Consider the following 5,107-nt stretch of genomic DNA (forward strand, 5'->3'; position numbering starts at 1 on the left):
GCCTTGCAAAACCTCTATTGTTTTGCGTGAGCTATTAGCATGCAAATGAACTGCCTTTGACGTCACCATGAATACTTCACGGTTTTTTTTCAAGAAGACAAATTTTTCTCCCATTATTTAAGCCTCATTTGCACTAGAAAGTTTTCCTTGACAAGATTTCCTTGGTAGTTTAAATGAAAAATATGACAAGTTTTCCTTGACAAGTGCACTTGACAAGTAATTTATACTAGCAAATATCGTCCTTGACAAATTTGATTTTTCCTTGACAAGTGTCCTTGAAGAAGGACACTTGACAAGGAAAAACTTGTCATATCTTTCCATTTACACTGCCAAGGAAAACTTGCTATTGTAAATGAGGCTTTAAATATTATTTTTACCTAAAATAGATTTGTTAATGTGGCATAACTGTTTTTAAACATTTAAACATTTAAACCAAATGAAGTTTAAAAACTTGATTTGGTCCAAAAATATTTTTTTTCAAAAACGACCATTACATCTTAGGAATACCCGGCCACTACTGTGTAGGTGGTCTGCAACCATTATCTTGAGACACAGATAGCAATGCTGTAATGTACAATTGCTGATCTGGGGCAGATCCAGGTTTTTACAAAAGGGGGTTCGATTAAAGGTGCCCCTGTAGGGGGGATCCTCCCCAGGAAAAGTTTGCAATTTTAGTCCACGGAAACGCGATTTCCGGCATTCTGAAGTAAGTCAGCGTGTTTTAATGTCTCACTTTTTCACATCCAAATGTATGTAAAGCTCAGTGCGTGGTTGCCAGCCATGTTGGCGAATCTGGTTTCTGATTTCGATTCGGCAAATATGACGAATTCTTGTCAAATCGCCAAATTTATGTCAGTTAGTTCAACAAATGGCAGCCAGCCATGATTTCCACAAAAATAACGATGCTGCAAACATGCTACACCTAGTTCTTAAAGCAGCAAGGAACTACTCAAAGAAGTCTTACTTCAAAGAACTACTACTCCTTAAAGAAACAAAAAACTACTCGTTCTTAAACCAGCAAGGAACTACTCAAAGAAGTCTTACTTCAAAGAACTACTACTCCTTAAAGCAACAAAAAACTACTCGTTCTTAACGCCGCAAGGAACTACTCAAACAAGTCTTACTTCAAAAAACTACTACTCCTTAAAGCAACAAAAAACTACTCGTTCTTAAAGCAGCAAGGAACTACTCAAACAAGTCTTACTTTAGAGAACTACTACTCCTTAAAGCAACAAAAAACTACTCGTTCTTAAAGCAGCAAAGAACTACTCAAAGAAGTCTTACTTCAAAGAACTACTACTCTTTAAAGCAACAAAAAACTACTCGTTCTTAAAACAGCAAAGAACTACTCAAAGAAGTCTTACTTCAAAGAACTACTACTCCTTAAAACAACAACAAACTACTTGTTCTTAAAGCAACAAGGCACTACTTACTGGTAGTTTTTCTACAGCAAAGAGACTTGTTGTAGAACTAAGGACAGGATTGATACCGGTATACGTACCTGATCGATCAGTTGAATTTCAAAAGTGGATCAAATACTCATTCACCCCAATTTTGGAAAATGTTGGCTTGTGTGGTATTCAATGAAGTGTAACACACTGCCTCCCGTTTTACCCCATAAGACTTTACTTATGCAGTGTCTATACTGGCTAAAAGGAACAATAGATTTTATAACCTGGGCCAAGTTGATGCATGTGAAAATTCAGTGGGGTAAAACACAAGTTGTCCGTCCATCGTAACTCAGCATGGCCACCGTATGCCTTTAAACATAATTAAATCTTTTCAAATGCAAATTAATTTGCCTGCATTAGCCTCCATTTCATGCTAGATCCAGATCAACCGTTAGAATACGAAACTGGCCTATTTATATGCTACCTGCATACAGTTAAACATACCAGTCTTTTGTCCTTTCGACTCCTGCAGAGCATTACTAATATTTTATGTTAATGTGTAGCGTCTCTCATCAAGCAACATATGTTGCAGCATATTAAGTACGGTTATATCTATATTTACTGAAAAAGGGTTTAGTTGAGAAATTCCTTATAGGAAGATATATTCACCGCGCTGGCGAGAAGTCTAACCATTTGCAGATGAATTACAAAGGCAGCACTTTCTGTTCAGCAAACGTTTCCAATTGGGTTGTCACTTGTTGTTCAAAAGCACCTCAGTTGCCATACGCTCGGGAATAAACAACAAAATATGACACAAACTGTTGTAGTTACAGTTTTGTTTTTATTTACAACTTTCCACAAAAAAACAAAGAATCAAATTTACTTTATGCATAATTATGAACTGAATAGTGAAGATTTAGTTTTAGCAAGAAGTCTAAAAGCAAATTAATATTGCTAGGAATCCAAAAAGCAATAATCTAAACTGATTTAAAAAAACAAAAATTTCAAAAGAACCTCAACAGTAAGTAAAGGACGATAAAACTCATGAAAATAGAAAATACAGCATAAGCATCCGTCAGAAAAAAAAATCATCAGAAAACGTAACAAGGAGAGGTCCCATGATTTATGAGTCAAATGGTCAATGAGTCAGTGAGTCATGAGTCAATGAGACTCACAGTCATAATAGCAATAATTTATTGATTAAGCCTAAGCCCTCGTTTCAGTGATTAGGCCTAAGGACTCTCTGAAATTTCAGCTTTCATTTTATGGGTTAGGGTAACTGCACTAACTCATTGACTCATAAATACTTGATACTCAACAAGGAACGGGCACACCTTTGCTCACTTAGATTATCACATGATTTCATGATCATGTGCAACAATGGTGTCCTTGCCACACATTTCAAAGTAATTTTGTCTCTGTTCAAACAAACTGTCTCGGAATTCACCCAATCATAAGGAATGAAATTGATTATTCATAAATGACTGTGATGAATGCCCCGATGAAGTTAAATGGTCTGAAAAGTGACTTTCTTGTTGCTGTTATTGTTTTAAGACAACCTTTGATTATAGCTATATTTAGAACAGTGTCAAGAAAAATAATTTGTTCAGATGTAACCACTATCCGAGGAAAAAAAAGTGGAAAAGGTCAAAGCAGGGGATGTTAATCTTGATCTTTTCATAATTTTGTGTTGTTCAGTTTTGTTTATTTTTTATTGTCTGTTGAAAAATAATGGACAAAGTAAGAGAAAAAAAAAACAGAAATGAAGTGAGTAGGAATAAGAAAAGAGGAGAGATCAGAAAGACCCTATAATTGAAAAAATACATAAATAAATACTACCTAATACTTATTAAAAGAAGAAAGAAAGAAAAGAAAGAAAGCTGAGAATGATAAAAGAACCTAATTACAAAAGAAAATGGCTAACGGAAATGCACATGAAAGCAAGGATAGCGTCAACAGTACAACGAGAAAACAAGCAGTCAGAGAAATGCAAAAAAGCTCTACAATTGCAAAATACCTAATTGCGAAATTAAAGCGCCTAATGGGATGAAAATGCAACATAAAACACACAACACAAAACAAGCAACAAAACACAACCAACTAAAGTAAGCAACAAACCAAAACAGGCAAGCAAGGGAGCAACACATAGCAAGGAAAAAAATAGAATAGAAAGTTAGCAGATCGTGGTAAAAGAACGTAAAAATGAATTCAAAGAGAAAGAAAACAAACAGAACACGTAACAAAACTATGGAAAATAAAATAATCTGAATAGATCTGCTCGTGTCAAGACTTGAGGCGAGAAATACTTTTGATTTGCTGCAGATGAAGAATTTTAACTTGCAAGTATAGAATGAGCACAGAAAATTTCAAAAACATTTTGGTCTTAACATAATAACATGAACCATAGTGTGTGTAGATGGCAGTTTGTTTTCTACAAGATGTCTGTTTAGGTCTTAATCAAAGCGTTATAAGACAGCACAAGGGAATAATACACATTTTTAGTGAGCATTTGATGTCTTAAAACAATAGCAAAGCTATTCCTTTTCAACTTATCACTGAACTGTATCTTTAACTGCAGCCAATGTGATTGCTTCACTGTCATTTATTAACGAATCAAAATCCTAGCTTCAAATTGGATGAAAACACAAACGGAATATTAGATCACAGATAAAATGGCATCCGTGTCACTGTACAATATCAAACCAGGATCTCACGGAAAAATGACTTCAATGACTTAATGTAAAATGTGAGCAAAACAAAATGTTTTCTTTAAATGTTAAATGAATCTTGTTATCAAGCACACCAGCACATTTGTTTAAAGAAGAAAATAAATTAGGAGATTGTTGCTTTATTTTAAATTATTGCTTTTTGGTTAAATAATTTGCTAAAAAATGTAATGTACATGTAGCACTCTTCTTCAAGTGTATTAAAAATACAAACATTTTTCTTAATTCTTGCATTTAAAAGACAAGGAAATTTGAAGCTTTATGCAAAACAAAAAGACCTGTTTGCTCCTTGTACATCTGTGACACTTTAAACATGAAAATTGCAAGGCTATGACAAAACGTTTCTGTTTAAAAAAAAAATACAATGTATGTCTTGGCAACTTCATTAATTTAAATAACTGTAGCAATTTGAAATAAAGTACTTGCTTTGTAGTGAAAATTCTAATCTCAGCTGCAGTGTGAGGAAAAAACATGTTCTGACAGTATTAAAGCAGTTTACTCTAACTTAGTCTCTGTAAGTTAACTCAGAAATATTTACAATTAAATGTACAAATGGAAAAAGACTATTTACAATAGATTAATTACACATTACTGAACTATTGAACAGGACCTGAAAATAAAGAAAAAGGAATTTGAACATAAGGTGGTAATTAATTCTTGGCTTGCACTCACGTGATTAGAAGGTCATGTTTGTGTACAAAACAAAAGCAAACTGTCGCTCGTGTTTTGCATAATAATAGAGCCAAATTCCCAAAAGACATTTTTGCTATTGTTCAGTACACCAACGTGGCTGCCATGACGTCGGTACAAGCCAAGGATATATGTTACTTTAATTGTGCATTTGGGAATTTTGAACTGAAACTTTTAATCTTAACATGCGATATGATGTGTTTTGCAACAAAAACTCATACTCAATTCTGTACTAAAACTTCAATTTGTGGGTCACTAGAATAACAATATAATAATTTGCACTCTTGATCTCTAAAATAG

General features: G+C 33.9%; 1 protein-coding gene across 1 annotated transcript in view; it reads right to left on the bottom strand.

Moving 5' to 3' along the window:
- Positions 1-2,212: 2,212 nt before the first annotated feature.
- The window catches only part of LOC138042397 (triadin-like), a 19,955-nt gene continuing 17,060 nt past the window's right edge, over positions 2,213-5,107 (bottom strand). The window contains exon 11 of the mRNA XM_068888276.1: positions 2,213-4,727. The gene's annotated coding sequence lies outside the window, so the exon portion shown is untranslated. The remainder of the gene's footprint in view (positions 4,728-5,107) is intronic.

The sequence above is a fragment of the Montipora capricornis genome, chromosome 3 (genome assembly GCF_036669925.1).
Source record: "Montipora capricornis isolate CH-2021 chromosome 3, ASM3666992v2, whole genome shotgun sequence".
Lineage (NCBI taxonomy): Eukaryota > Metazoa > Cnidaria > Anthozoa > Scleractinia > Acroporidae > Montipora > Montipora capricornis.